This window comes from Ambystoma mexicanum, chromosome 2q, assembly GCF_040938575.1.
Source record: "Ambystoma mexicanum isolate Mex_15411 chromosome 2q, UKY_AmexF1_1, whole genome shotgun sequence".
Taxonomy (NCBI): Eukaryota; Metazoa; Chordata; class Amphibia; order Caudata; family Ambystomatidae; genus Ambystoma; species Ambystoma mexicanum.
The window spans coordinates 52,971,757-52,988,375 of record NC_090924.1 but is presented as its reverse complement, the minus strand read 5'-3'; the positions used below and the strand labels follow the sequence as shown (position 1 = coordinate 52,988,375).

The 16,619-nt window shown below is 46.5% G+C and overlaps 1 protein-coding gene across 2 annotated transcripts in view; it reads right to left on the bottom strand.

Annotated features, from left to right (window-relative positions):
- Positions 1–16,619, bottom strand: part of MGRN1 (mahogunin ring finger 1) — a 1,054,550-nt gene that overhangs the window by 605,166 nt on the left and 432,765 nt on the right. The gene's annotated exons all lie outside the window — the stretch shown is intronic.

Sequence of the window (16,619 nt, the reverse complement as noted above, 5' to 3'; positions counted from 1 at the left end):
CATAATTTCTTAATCCTGGGACACCACCACCCGTTCAGGTAGAGCGGGAAGCTATCACAGCACTCCACAAAATGGCTAGACCAAGTCCCAAGCACCATAACACCATAGATCCCACGAGGGTAACAACCACGGCATGGGCCAAAATTGTGGACATATTTGACACCGACAGGTTATACCATCCGAGTATGCCACTCTGGGGTGACCCCAAACACCTTTCAACATAGATGGGGAAGTGGCAATGCATTGGAGTTCCAGGGGCATCACCCAACGGGGACAGCTATTTCCTGAAAAGCGCTTTGTGCAGTGGGACGACATCAAGGATGTATTAGGAAATGCAAATAGACACAAACAACAATATACTTGTGTAAAAACAGCTATACAAAATGCATGCCCTACCTTCCCCAATGAGCCGGTGATAAATGGGCCTGGGATATGTTCACAGGGGGGGGTCACAGAAGGTCTCAGCCTCAGCACTGTATAAAATCATACTCCAGACACGTCCAGCAGAGAATCACACAGCTAAGAATAAGTGGAAACAGGATCTGGGACAACAAATTGATGATCAAGAATGGTCCCTGATCTGTGCACTTACCAAACAAATAACATGCAATTCCAGATACAAACTAATTCACTACAAGATAGTACATAGGACACATTACACCCCTGTAAAGCTCAAACGAATATACCCAACCACGTCGGGGACCTGCCCGAGATGTAATACAGAAGACGCAAAAATATAGCATATGCCATGGGCATGTATAAAGTTAAGGGGCTATTGGGCGGAGGTTTGTGAAGCCCTAGGTGAGATGGCATATCACCCAGTGGAATGGCCCCCCCGGATATGCTTGCTGGGTGTGGTTGAGAAAATGAATCCGACATGGCATAAACTTTTAAACTTAAGCTTGCTAATAGCCAAAAGAGCGATTCTGATGAAATGGAAGAGTGCAAATCCCCCAACTAAGGCAGATTGGGACAGGGACATGGTATGGACAAACGATACAGAAGAACTTTATATTGACTCGGTGTTACCTCCATCCAGGCCAAGAAATATATGGGAAAGGTACAAACAATACCTGATGGACAAGGCTGAACACGATCACTCAGGCTCAGAAGGAAATTGATTATGTATAATGTAATGAAGCAATGTGTAATATTTACATGCATGTACATTACCTGTGTGCAAGATAAATAAAGTCTTAAAAAAAATAAGAGACACTGTACAGCTGAAAGAGGGGCCCAGGGCCCAAGGATCAAGAGAGACCAATTGAGAGCAAAGGGGTGAAAGAGTACCCCAGGGAGACTGAAAGAGAGACTTGGCAGGTCAGTGAACCAGGCCTGTTAAGAGACATTACAGAGTTGAACAAGGGGTCTGGGACCCACAGATCGAGATAACAAGTCCAGAGGAAGATCATCTTTGGCACAAAGGACGAGAAGTTGTTGGGATGCACGTACAGCTCACACGTCCTGCCAAACGATTTAGGTTGAGGAAAACAAACTAGTGCACGAGAAAATTGAAGTGTGGCAGCTGGAGGAGGTGTGGAGAATGCAAAATAAGTGAAAGACATGTAGCATTTTTCAGCAGTTGTGGAAACGTAGGTAGGCCCAGGTATAGGGTGTGCGTGACATAAGAGCACAATAGTTGAAATGTAATGAAAAACAATGTAAACGTTATCCCTGGTGCCCGCTGCGAGAACTACTTTAACAATGTCATATTGAGTGTAAGGACTAGTCTGCCGCGGCCATGGCCATGGTGAAAGTATCAGCACAGCATGGCAAGAAGTTCTAAATCACATTCCCATTCCAAGCCCCAGCAGGGAAATCAAACATAGAGGCCTTCAGGCCGGATACATAAAATACAATTGTATTGTGTTGCAGGCCCACAAAATCAGAAAGGAATGAATGGCCGAGTATGGGCAGGGCTGCACAAGTCCCAAAAGACAAACCCATAGGAACTGGGGCAGAGGTGTTGAGCTGCCAAAGGCCTGATCTAGATTTAGGGCAATTGCGCCCTCCAGAATGATGGCCATACCATCTTAACTGCCAGATGGCCACAAGCAGAACATCTAAATCCTTGTGAATTTGGCTGATTAGTGTGGTCCTCAAGAGGGCCAGGAGGAGCACCAGGGATGGGTAGCTGATAAGGGGGAGCAAGGAGAGAAACATTTTGTGATTCATTCTACGAGGTGCAGGAGATGAAGCCAACAAATGTAGTTCTGCGACAGGGAGGCATGGTGGGGGTGGGGGATTGCCCGCATGTCTGGGAACAAGAGAAAGGCTCCTTTATTCTAGATGGGCAATTTGACCTCAATGGTGCACACCATGTGACCAGGCCTATGGGCAGGGGAACATATCATGCAACCCGCCATGATGAATTGCCTCCTTTGAACTAACTCAGTAAGCTCTGCTGCAGATGGGTTCTACAGCACCCTCTGTCATCTTTCTCCTTTTTCTATATAAAATTGAATTTGTAACTCTTGCAAAGAGGTGCACCAAGTCTTTATCCTTAGGGGATTGGTTTCCTTGTGTCTGGTTGTCTGGACATCTGCCTTACAAGGTGCAGGGGAAAAGAACCTTTGGCACAAAGCTTGAGAAGTCCAGGGGAAGAGAGCCTTTGGAGCAAAGCCAGAGAAGTCATGAGAAGACCAAGGGCAAAGAACCTTTGGCAAAAGTTCTGAGAGGTCCAAGGGAAGAAACCCTTTGGCACAAGTCTCGGAAAGCACAAAGGGGAAGGAAAGACCCTTTTGACACAAATCACGAGAAGACCAGAGGAAGGGAGTCCTGTCATTTGGCAGAAGACTGTGATACAGAGACTATTGATAAAAAAAGAACCTGAGGAATGCTTGGCGAAGGGACACGCCTTCCCAATATTATTTTGGAACTTGGAAGGGAGCCATGCTGTTCTAAGCAGGGTGTAGTTTAGTTATAGTTTTTCTGTTGAGGTGAAAGGGGCGGTAATAGGTTCAGGACACAGTACAGTGCATTTTATACTTTTGACAGACATTCCCTCATTATCCTTAGTTGAGGCAGGGAAACCCTGCTTAGTCATAGGGACAGGTAAGGTTCTTCCTTATTTTCAGTTCAATAAAAATCTTTACCAACAAGCACGCCACCTTTGTGTCTGAAGTCTACCTCTGCACCCTTACAGAGTCCCCACAGAAGCACCATCTTCCTGCCCCTACTGTACCCCTCCCATAATACCCCCTAAACACCCATACACATAAAAAAGTTGACATTCCTACAGTCGAACTAGAAGACCATAAGCTAACTGTGGTTGTTGGAATCACTTCATATGATAAACAGTATATGTTCTGTGGCAAACCGCCCATAAGTGGTGCTCTTGTATTAGAAACTCTGATATCATTCCACAGCGAAACTCACTTTCTGAAAAAGGAAGCAGATGAGTCTATGGTCTTGGCTACTCATTACCCAGGCAGCTTGGGCAAGGGCAGAAAAGAACAATTATGGCAAATTTGTGAATAATATATCTTTGGATCGTTCTGCCAAATTAACTAAATTGTCAATTTAAAAATTATGGAATGGCGTACTCTTACTGTTCAGATGGATTTTCAGAATCGGCTCTGAGGACAGATTCTGAGAGGCCAACCTATCCTCATGAAAAGGACAAACGCTAATGTCTAGCCAAAGTCTATCTGCGTAGTGTGACTGAACAGCAAGGTTTAGACTTACAAGGGTGTGAGTGGTGAAGGGTTCAGTTAAGCACACACATAGTACTCTTAAAAAAACAAGTTAGGCAACATGTATACTAATGCGGTTATTTATTTAGGCCTTCGGCAACACACATCAATTAAAAACCACAAGTACTAAAACATTCACTGTTTATATATACACATTAACCTTGGAATGCTCTGCTAAGAACACTAATACTTCACTTTTGAATATAGTTCGAATTACTTTCCAATGTACAGTAAGTGTATTAAAACTAGTGAATAAAAAACAGAACCAGTTCAGTCATCAGGAACTGGAATCATTGAGAACTAATAGATTGGGAAGAAAGAAGTAAGCCAACACCATACAAACCTTTAGTACCAAAATTGTAACATAAATAAAGTGCTTGACTAGCTTGAAAAGAAGGGGCATAGTGCCCTTGGAGTCACAAGTCTCCAAAAAAGTATTTTCAGGAGGCTATGAGTCTGTTTAAAAGAACTGAACCAACATTGGCTTTGGCTAATAAAGTGTAAAAACAAGAGGAAAATCTTCAAAATACTTTCTCCTAATGCAACCAACTTAGGGGAGGACCCACAGGAAAATACCAGGTCAAAACACCACCGTTCAAGGCTAGGCAAGGGAGAGATAGGGGCTAGGGCTTTACGCCCATAGAACCTTCTGGAGATGGGGTAAGAAAAAAAGGGTAGGTTTAATCACCCCGTGCATGCAGACCCTAAGGGACCACTGTAGGAGTTCCTGAAATCCCCAGGTCTTTTCCATGAATGCCATGGTTCTGTTAGATAAAGCCCAGCGTTGGCAGGTGCAGAGGTCACTTCAGGCGACAGGTTCTTGGATCTGGCTAGTGTATGGGAGGATAGGTCTGTAGGACCCCCCCTCCTCACATTGTCCACCTACGTGAGGCTCATGACTTGTTGGCAGCCCCCCATGCACCTGGTCGCGGGAGGCAGGGCAGCTGCGGATCGACACGTGAGGCTGCACGGCCAGTAGCCTGGCATAACAAACGAAATATGTTGTATTACATGTAAGCTACATAGGGTATCGAATCAGTTTGTAGTATAATTGAAATGTTAGATTAACATGTTCCTTTCATGTTCCTGAGTATATGACCCCAACCTGATACTACCTCACGTTTGTTATTCGTTCGCCTTTCTCATGAATTGCAAGTTTTAGACCAGCTAACGTGATGTACTGCATGTGATACTGAAAAATCTCCATTGTCATGAACTTAGTAATGTAAACATATCTAAACAGCAGAAACGTGTAATTTCCCTAATGCTCCCAGCTTTAGCATTCGTCCCCTCCAATGGTATATTGTGCAGCCCCGTGAATAGAGAATCACTCAGAGTTACAAGGCCATCTCCCCCTCCTCCCGCCAAGGCCTGCAGGGGCTCGCTGGTGTTCGAGCAGCACAGTCTCACCTCCCCACATTCCTGCTGGATCCGCTTCAAGTATTTACCTCCCCCATGGCAGAGACCGCCATGGCCAGGCCAAATCAATTATGAGCTACGTGGTCCTAAATCCCACTGCCTTTGAGGTGCCAGCTAGGCGCCCCCTCTGACCCAATGGTATCCCAGTTCGCCCCAAATACAACAGACCACAAAGGCAGTTATCCGTCCTTGTGCAAACATCCCCCAGAGTCATAATTTACTGCATCATATAGAATAAAATGACGAAGATAGCTTGACCCATGCCCCCTGATAAGATACTGGACCCATGAGTCTGGACCCCTTGCTACTGACAACTTTATGATGATGTATGGAAACAGCCTCGTATTGCATATTGTTTTGCTGTGTCCCCACCCAGGTATTAGATTAACGTGTGAGAAGTTTTAAATAACAACTTGGTAAAGATGAGTGATGAATGGGTATGAAAGGCCACAAGGGCAAGTTTCTAGAACCAGCGTGGTGAATCTCCATTGACAGCCAGCGCCCAAGAGCTCCACCCCGAAGAGCCCAGCTGACCCAAGCACATCGTGATACCACCACGTGGATCTCCGCCAATCATGGAGCACCAAACCTATATTCTACATATTAGCTAGACATTGCCATCCAATCCCCAAGACTGTGTGGTTCCTATAGCTTACCTCATGCATGACATGTATTTGTAATATAACTGACTGTCTTTGCTATTGTCAGACAGAGCGCTCTCGGAGTTTGCAGAGTCCTTTGCATGCCCTATTTGAGTTAGATAAAAACCTTTTAAATTCACCCGCACTTGGTCGTGGTCTCATTCCCTCCTGGGGTGTGTCCATTATTGCTTCTCGTTAGGAAATATTTCTTAATTGTGGGTAATTTTCCTTCCATGTGGCAACCCATAAACCTTTTGCTGTTGTTTTCACCATGATCTAGACTTTGCCAGAGAAGTGCAGACCTCTGCCGCACTCCTCTGGGCTTTCGCTCCATTCTTATGGGGAAACTGACATGCCCTTAAGACAGTCAGTACCGGGAAACGCTGTTTCCCGTAGTTTCTTTATCATGTTGCAGCTTTCACGCAACATGGCACAAGAGGGCACTGTAAGCTAAGTTACTGCCCTCTTGGGTCTCTAGTCTTCCACAGGCCCTAGATACTTTCTTTGGATTGTAAATGAACGGGGCAAATGAATCACGGACGGGATTGGTGGCAGCGATCGTTTCTTGTGTTTTTGAGCACCTTTTGGCGTTTAAGCGCGTTTCTCGCGCTTAGCCCAAAATGGTGGGCTGGCTCCCAAAATGGCCAGACCACGAGGCTCTTTGTCCTGTCCGCTGACCGTCTTGCCCCTTCACCTCTCCCAGGTCGAGCCGACCCGGGGCCTTCCTTATTTGGGCATGTACTTTCCTGCGAAACACAGATGCTTTCGCAGGCTTCTACAGGCCTTGTGTGTGCCTCCAGGATGAGGGCTGGGATGTCTGGTCCCAATACACATCCTGGGCGCCAGAGAGTCTAGGGTGGTGCGAATGCCTGGGACCCCCATGGTCCGTGATAGGTCCACATATGGTGTGAGTGTTTTATGAGCGGATCTCCCATTGGGTCCCCTCTGTTTTGGCGCGAAGGGAACCGTGGATAAGAGGGGGCTGGAAACGCCACTACCATGTCGATCTCCTGAGTTCTCACGAACAAAGGAATACAGGAGCCAAGTATCCTGCAACCACGAGGCTGAACCGAGGAATCGCTGGTGACCCGCAGAAGGACTGCTCCTCTGCACTGCTGTCGCTTTGTGAAACCCTTTCTACCTCGGATCGAACGAGAAGGCCTGTACTGGTACTTCAACCCTTGGAATAGTGGGAACAACTATTCTCGGCATCTTTACCATCTCCTGCACGTAAGCCTTCGGAAGTGTCTCTGGGCCATCCAGCAGACTGACCAGCCTACCCAGGAGTCTTGCTCTGTAACCGCCGTCAGGTTGTGTTGTATTACGAGTCCTTGTCACTCTCACACGATTCGTACACTTGGCATTCCCAGGTCTGAAGTGAGTAGTGTACATTTGGCTGAAATGCACCCGGCCGCTCCGTTGCCCTGCTGTGGTAACAAACTGTGCGGATTCACTGTGTTTGGGACATCCTCAACTCAACTTCTGCTGCTGCTGAATCTACACGACGCCGAGACGTCCCCTGTTCGTATCTGAACCTGCCAGCACTGAAACTGACGCGGAGAAGCCTGGGTCTGCTTGCTTCGGGGACCGGCGAGTCGCTTCGCTAGGAACTGGTCGCCCTCCTGCAGGAGCCCATAGCTTTTCCCCGCTGTGTCTAACAGCACGCCTTTCCGTACTCGCGCTCTGCTTCTGCCCATAGTGGAGGCTGCGCTTGAGTTGCGGAGCTCTGTTCATCTTCATTTGTTCACCGAACTAAACTGCCTGATTCCCTCAAGGCTCCACTCTTCGTAGGGCTTGGACTTCCTTTTAGTTAGATGCCTCTGAAGGCGGACTGGGTCTAATTATTATTCACACTGCCCGTTTTCCTCCCCATCTAGGTGGTCTACACATTTCGTGCGTCTAACTCGTTAGACTCGTTTGTATTTGTATATATATTGTATTGGTTTGGTATGTGTTGGTTTACTTGAGTTTTATTGTGATTTCTCGCTATGGTCAATGTTACAAAGGCCTTGTAATAAATGTGTATATATTTTTAATATAACACCTGCATGGAGTAATTTGTAAGTGTCCTTGCTTTGTGTGCTCATTGCGGCCTTTCAGTCACCCTCCCCCTTCTTGAGACCTAGTCTTGACCGCCGCAATCGCTACCCTGATTGGTCTGGCTTGTCCAGAGGTTACCCTGTTCCACGAAACTAGGCTGGCCTTCTGAACCTCTGCCCCTCCAGGACAGAGTTCAGAAATCCGTCTTAACACCTCTTAGTAAGGGTTTTTTTTCTGCCTTATTGGGGGACGCTTACTTTCACTAGTTTGTGTATCCATGTTATGATGGACCAGATTCTGAATACTGGACAGCTGGACACTCGGGACATACCGGCTTTGGGACCACCATTCTAGTGACAACCTCAGAGGATTCCCAGGACCCGATGCAGGCAAATAGCAACGATGGGGTCTTGAACAAAATGTCAGAAAACAACCCTCATGGTGAGAACAAAGAAACTGATCCTGCAAAGCCTCCCCTTTGAGTCCAAAGGCTCAATTCGGGACGGTGACAATTGCAGCGAAGTAGCCCAAGAGGACATCTGGCTAGCCTACAGGATGGTTGCGGAACTGTTCAGAGTGCTTCTGGCAGCTGAAACTTCTAGCAGAATGCTGGACAGGTTGCTCCCACCAGTCCAAGGGTCGAAGCACTGTTAGGAAAGATATTTCTAAAAGCAACTTTTCCTCCATGCCCCCAAACATTTTCCATTTCTTTGAGTATCCTGACCGGACTTGACTTTTTACAGTGGAGTGCAGCCTGCAGCTCCACTCCACTGGGCTTTAGCTCATTGTTTTTTTTAAAAACAATTTTTATTAACTTTTACAACAAACAATCAACAAACCCAGCAGTGCTTGTCATAAAACGTTAAACATAATGTAAATATTGTTAAATATTCACTGCTTACCCATTACCCCCCCCCCCCCAACTCGAGCCTACTACACTTCGCCCTCTGCCGTTTTATCCTCTAGAGGTACCTCCCCATCCGTATTCCCGGAGGTATCATGATCGCTTGAACAGGCCTGGGTGGACCCAGACAGTGTTGCCATGAAGTGTCTCCAGGCCGTCAGAGTTTCCGCTTCCTCCTCCCCTCCCCTACTGGGCGCTTCTTTCCATACCGCCGTTTCCACTTCAGCCCATTTCTGGAGATCGTTCCACCAAACCTCTACCTTAGGTCTGTTGCATGCTTTCCACCCCATGGCAATTCTGCACTTGGCAAGTATGTAAGCCAAGTCCTTAAGTTTGCTCACATGTTTCAATTTACGCGGTCTAAGAAATCCTCCTACAATGCATGTCCACACAGATTCCACATTTAGCGTGCTCCCTTTCTCATTTAATCGGTAGGGTACTTCTCCCCAGAATTTCCCAATTTCCGGACATGCCCAAAACATATGCATCATCCCTGCGTTCACTTCCCCACATTTGGGACATGTTTGTCGTTCTGCACTCTTGAATCAAGCAATCATCTGGGGGGTCATGTACGCTCTGTGGGTTACATATAGCTGGATTTGTTGCAGCCTCGTGTTCCTGGCCACTTTTTTATGGTACCCCTGAACCCGCTCCCACAACCCACCATTCATGAGTTCCCCCGCTCCCTCCTCACAGTCCCGTCTTAGCTGGGTCACTTCCTTTCCCACCCTGGACATCAGCAGTTCGTAAATTCGGGAAACCTCGTGCCCCCCTCTGCAACATCATAAATTGTTTCTATGGCCGTATCGGATTGATCTTCCAGCACTATTTCAGACCATGTCTCTCTCACCCCCCCCGTACCAATCTGGTATAAGTGATATACTGTCCCAGGTTTAAACCCGTTTCTCTACCAGCACATTAAATTCCTTTACCACCCCCCCTCTTGCCATATATCTCCCATTGTTCCAATTCCCACCGGTTCCCAATGCCTACGAATCATCTTCCTTAGTTGCTCGTCGTCTCCGGTCAATGCCACTAGCGGCACTTGCAGAGAACACAGGGTTGGGTTCTCCATGGCCTGGCAAACCTTACGCCACATCTTCCATCCCAGTTCCAACATCCCCGGGCATCCTTTTAGCTCTGGTTTGGGCAGCCATATCCATTCTTTCAAAAAAAATGGGACACATTCAGATCTCAACAGTCTAGACTCCGATGTTGAGTCTTCCGTTAACCACTTAGCCACGTATTGTAGTTGACTGGCCAAATGATACATCTCAAAGTTGAGCAGTTTTATGCCCCCTTTGTCATACATGTTCTGTAGTTTCGATAGGGCTATTCTATTCCTAGTACCATGCCAAATGAAGCCTACACATATTTTCTGAAGTTTAACAAAAAATCGCTTGGGTATCATGTATGGTATGTTCCCAAAAAAGTGTCATAGCCTGGGTAACACGACCATCTTCAACAGCGCCTCCCTCCCCATCATGGCCAAGGGGAGCTTAATCCAGAACCTCATGCTATTCTCAATGTTTGCTACTGCCTTCTCAATGTTATGCTTGTATTCTGCCTCCACTGTGTGCTAGATATCAATCCCCAGGTATCTAAAGGTACTGGTCTTCCAGGGTATTTGTAATACTGGCAGGAGTTCTCACAGGACCCCTTTATACCCCCCCAGGGGGAATATGCATGACTTCTTAGGATTAACTACAATGCCAGAGAGCAACACAAACCGCTCCATTACTTCTAAGATGTATTGCAGGTTTTCTTCTGGGTACCTCGAGTATAACAGCAGATCATCGGTGTATAATGATATTGAGTGTGGCCCCCCTTTTGTGTAGATCCCCACTTCCTCGTATTGTCTCAGGTATATCGTTAGGGGTTCCAGTGCGAGAATGTTTAGCATCGGGGACAAAGGGCATCCCTATCTAGTGCCCCTACTGCGCTGCCACCTCTCTGAAATGAGTGCTCCCGTCTTGACTCGGGCTAATGGTGAGCTATACAGTAATTTCACCCAATTCAGGTACCCGGGTCCTAACCCATATTCTTTTAGGGCTGCTATCAGCCAAGGCCATTTGACTGAATTGAAGGCCTTCACTGCGTCTAATGATACAATTGCTACCTCGCATGAGTCTCCTTCGGTTTGCTCTATGATGCGGTGGAGCCTTCTGAGGTTGTCGGATATGCTTATGTGCGGAACATATCCGGTCTGATCAGGATGTATAAGTCTGCTTATGACCTGTCTCAGTCTACTTGCCAACACAGCCATGAGTATCTTGCTGTCCTAGTTCAGCATCGATAGCGGTCTGTACGACCCGCAGTCCATGCTCGGCTTATTAGGTTTGAGAAGTGGAATGATGATCGCCTCTCTCAGGGATTCTGCCAATATCTCTGTTTCGAATGCTTCATTTAACATTGGCAATAATGGGGGAAGCACTTCCTTCTTATACGTTTTGTAAAACTCACTGGGGGGTCCGTCCGCTCCCAGGGACTTACTGGTAGGTAATTTCTCAATCACTGCTTCTAATTCTTCCAATGTGATTGGGGCATCTAGGTCCTCTCGCTCTTTAGCACTTAATTTTGGAAGGCCTATATCCTCTAGTGTTTCTACTATCTCGCTCCCTGCACCCCCTCCTACGTCTCCGTACAATCGTTTATAGAATTCAAGGAACTCTCCGTTCACACCCTCTTGGGTATCCAATATTTGTCCACTCTCCCCCTGTACTGCTCTAATCGTTGGTCTGGGGGTCTCACTTTTATACAACCATGCTAGCAACCTCCCCGGCTTGTCTCCACCAGCGTGCTGGCTTTCTATGCATTTCTTGTAGTTTAAGTTGCATAATCTCTCCCAGTGCCCTCCACATTCTTGCTGCAATTGGTTTATGGTTTTAGCATCCTCACGGGAGTTACCTCTTCTACACATGACTGTCGCTAGTTTCGCCTCTGCCCTCTGCAGCTCCTGTCGTATGCCTCCTTGCAGCCCTTTAGATTTAGCTATAGCTGATCCCCTCACCACCACTTTAAATGCTTCCCATAGAGTGCCGGCCGATTCTACACTTTGTGTTATTTTCGAAGTATTGTACCATTTCCTTCCTCAGGTCCCCCCCTGAGCACTAGGTTTTTCAATGCTTCGGCTCTGAGCCGTCACATTGGGATCCTAGCTCTCGGAGGCACATATTTCCATGGTAAAACCAATGGCGAGCAGATTCTTCTCCCCCTATTTCGAGTTGCTAGAGGCACGAGGTATTCTCTCTCCCTTAATTATTGCAATAGCTATGGATGGAACCGTTCGCCGACAGGATACGCCAGTGCCATGCATGCAGGGGGCTGCGAACAGCGGGTCAAGCCGATATTATTTCTTTATATGCCAATGACACCCTGCTCTATATCTGTTCCCCTTCTGTTAACCTTGCCCCGATACTGGAGGATGTTGCCCTTTTTGGGCGTATCTCTGGGCTCAAGGTAAACTGCTCCAAATCTACACTGTTCCCGCTCACTGATAACACGCTCCCCCCCCCGATCTCATGGGGTTCACTTGGTCCCAGTCGAACTTCACTTACCTCGGTATAGAAGTTACTTGTCACCATGCAACATTTTTAGAAGGAGAACTACCAGAAATACCTTACGAAACTCACTGAAAAGGCTTCTAGCTGGAGACTCCCAATCTCTTTGGCTGGCCGGATCGGGATCCTAAAGATGGTGTTACTACCACAACTGCTATATAAGTTCATCTACTTACCCCTATGGCCAGGTGATGGTTTCTTCCAAGCGCTAACTCGTATCATTAATACCTTTTTGTGGCACTCTGGGACAGTTCGACTAAAACCTGCGACTTTGACCACTCCCATGGAGAGTAGAGGATTTAATGCCCCTGATTTCCTCAAATACTGGCTAGTGGCGCAGGCTCATTTTGCCTCTCACTGGTTCAACACACAGGACCCTCCTCCCCATGTCAGACTTGAGAGGATGGCGGTCAGTGACCGAGATGTCCGTTCTTTAATCCTGTCTCCCCTGTCGGCTGTGTCAGTCGCTGGACCCCGTGGTTAGCACCTCTCTGCCCTTTCCAAAACCTGCAAACTACTAGGCATTCGCCATCCATTTCACAGTGCCTTTATGTTATGTTATGTTACTTGGCATTTATATAGCGCCTTATGTCTCATTGGTATGACCTCAAAGCGCTGGTGGGTTGAACGCCCTCGGGAACCGCAGTTCAAGTCAGTAGAGAGAGAGAGAGAGAGAGAGAGAGAGAGACGTAGTGCGTGGGCGCACCGGTTATGTGTGCAGCTGGTGTAGTTGTTGCATGATGGCTGCTTCTTAACAATAGGTGTGGTGCTGGGGGAATCAGTTGGATGTGTTCAGTCTGGTGGGTGGACACACAGACTGAGGTCTGGCTGCGTTAGGCACAAGGAGACGCCTAAGCTAGCGGTCTGTGCTCAGCTAAGCGTGTTTTATTAGGATGATGGGAGTTCATGGGGTTGTGTTAGTATGGGAACAGTGATACCGAATGTGTCATAGTATAGCTGTGATCTAGTTGAGTGATGGTGTATAGGAGAGAGTAAGCATAGTAGTGTGATATGGTGGTTATAAATAAGGCGCCTGCGACCAGGCACAAGAAGACAGATCCATCCATCCACCTATCCACTCCATCCATTCATCTATCCACTCCATCCATCCATCTGCTTCATCTATTCATGTATCTACTCTATCCATCTATCCAGTTCCTCTTTCCTATCCGTTCCATCCGCTTCATTCGCTCCATCCTTTTCATCCGTTCCAACAACTTCCTCCGTTTCATCCGTTCTATCCACTATGTCCGTTCTATCCGTTCCATCCTTTCCATCCGCTTCATCCGTCCCATCCACATCGGTTCCTTCGATTTCATCCATTCCATCTACTATATTCACTCCGTCGTCCATACTATCCACTCTGTCATCTGTTCTATCTGCTTCCATCCACTCATCATCCACTCCATCCATCCATCCGTTCCATCCACTTCATTTGTTCCATCCACTTCATTTGTTCCATCAACTTCCCCCGTTCTATCCATTTCGTCAACTCTGTCTACCATGTCCACTCTGTCTATTCCGTCTACTCTGTCCATTTCATGCATCCATTCCATCTACTCTGTCTATTTATCGCCTCCATCCATTCCTTCTACTCTATCCATTTATGTACTTCATCTATTCACTCATCCATTCATCTATCCACTCCATCCATTCATCTATCCACTCCATCCATCCATCTATCCACTCCATCCATCCATCCACTCCATCCATCCATCCATCCACTCATCTATCCACTCCATCCATCCAGCTATCCGCTTCATCTATCCATGTATCTACTCTATCCATCTATCCAGTTCCTCTTTCCTATCCGTTCCATCCACTTCATCTGCTCCATCCTTTTCATCCGTTCCATTCGTTCTATCCACTGTCTGTTCTATCCGTTCCATCCGCTCCATCCGTCCCATCCACTTCCCCCGTTCCATCTACTTTACCCGTTCCATCCATTCCATTTATTTGAACTGTTCCATACACTCATCCCCTCCATTCACTCGATCCACTTCATCCATTCCATTCATCCGTTGCATCCTTCCCATCCGTTCTATTCACTGGATCAATTACATCCGTTCTATCACTCAGTCTACTCCATCCACACATTGCTTCCATCCCTTCCATCCACTCAATCCACTTCATCCTTTTCATCCACCCTCTCCATCTTTCTCATCCCTTCCATCAGTTCCATCCACTCGATCAATTCCGTCCGTTCTATCTATTCCATCTACTCCATCAAGTCCATCCACTCACCCCCTCCGCTCCCTTGAAGCGCTTCATCCACTCCATCCTTCCCATCCGTTCCATCTGTTCTATCAGCTTCATCCGTTCTATCCACTCCATCCCCTCGATCTACTCCATCCGCTCATCCCCTCAATTCACCTCATCCGTTCCATTCATCCACTCCATCTTTCCCATCCGTTCTATCCACTCAGTCAGTTACATCGGTTCTTATTCACTCCATCTATTCCATCCATTCCATCTGTTCCATCCCTTCCATCCACTCTATCTGTATCATCCATTCTATCCATAACATAAACTCCATCTACTCCATGTACTCATCCATTCCATGTACTCCATCCACTCATCTAATTCATCCACTCCAATTAGTCCATCCGCTCCATCTTTCTCATGCACTCCAGTAATTCCATCTAGTCCATCCGTTCCATCCACTCTGGCCGTTCCATCCGGTCCAAGAGTTCCATCCGGTCCAAGGGTTCCATCCACTCCATCCGGTCCATCCACTTCATTCGTTCCATCCACTTCATTCGTTCCAGTCAGCCCGTTTTAGTTACACTATCCGTTTTGGTCTTTCAGTCTATTTGATCGACTTTCTTTGCTCTTTGTTTCGGAACATTGGGTTTCCGTTTACTGTGGCTATTTACTCCGTTTGTTCTAAGCATCTATTTTTTATTTTTTTTGTATAATTTATTAATTGTTTTTGTATTATGTGTATCAAACCTTGTATGACCACATATTAATTGTCTATGTACTATGTGTATTATCAATTGTTTCGCAGCTAATGACTACATGTTGAATAAAAGCCCTATGAAGTGAAATGAAATATCTTCAATGTCTTCAAACCTTGCTTTTACCCCCTTCAATAGCTCTGTTTTGACAAGCATGACACCAATGTCCCTAACTTCACCATAGCCAAAGTAGTACCTTAAAGCTTTGACAGCAGGAACAACCAAGGAGATGCTTGATGCATATGAACTATCTCCTTTGAGAGCTCTGCAAAAGGCACTAACAAAGATAGAACATGTTCTGGCAAAAGCCACTAACAGGCAGAAAGATTAGGCACTTTGGCATCCTCCACAAAGCACAAACTCACTGGCCGTCTCTGCCCCACCAATCGGCCCAGCATCAAAAACAAGGAGTTCCATTGAGATAACACAGCTTGGATTATCTGCAGTTCAGGAAACCCAAGATCTTTTTGCATTGAGCACAAACGAGACGTCGCAGAACTCACATTTTTTAAACGGCCAACAAGTTTTCTTGCATGAGACAGCATGTCAGACACAGATCTTTGCACAAAAAGGTCATCATGGATGCAAAACACACCACACTAGCAAAATCTGCACCCTGAAAGCCTTACACTTGTTTGTTGCAGTATCTCGAAAAATCACATGCACTTTAGAGTGGCTAATTTGCCACCTTTGAAGCATTTCCTGGAATTCCAAGCCTATTTTAGCACCAGGATAGCTTCCTTCAAAAGCCTCACATTGCAGTAAGACTCCATGCCTTTAAATGTTGCTGGCTAGCCAATGTCCTGTTAAACTCATAAAAGATTTTACTGTATTATCAGAGGTCCAAAGGTCTACAATAAAAGCACTGACCCTCGGCTGCAATCTTCTGGCATACTTTTTCGTACATGTCAGGGATGATACGAGTTGAAAAATATTTTTATTTTTAGGCAGGACTGTATCGAATTTTGCCTTTGAAATGGTATTCGGTTTTAAAATATTGTCAAAAAGCCCTCTTTAAAGAAGGTATGTAAAAATAATGAAAAAAGGACACACAAGTGTTGAATAAACAATACATCCATAGGCCACGACAAGTGTAATCTACCCCCTATCATTTTTCAGGCATATACACAGACTGGAGCCGCCCACCTCAAACTTCCCCTGAATAGTACACTTTTGCTCCTCTCCCCACCAACCCCCACAGTACTTCCGATGTTCGTAGGCGGTTATTTGCATCAAGTTGGAATGGCAAGCTGGTCTCAAAGATGGGCATTCTTGCATCAGTGTATGTAGGCGGGACACAAGTGTTTGTCCCCTCCGCCCACCCCCCAACATCTGTGGCGCACAATTTTGTTCCACTCATTTGGCAGGGGCCCCTTTCATATGGATGGCTTTTCCCTCCA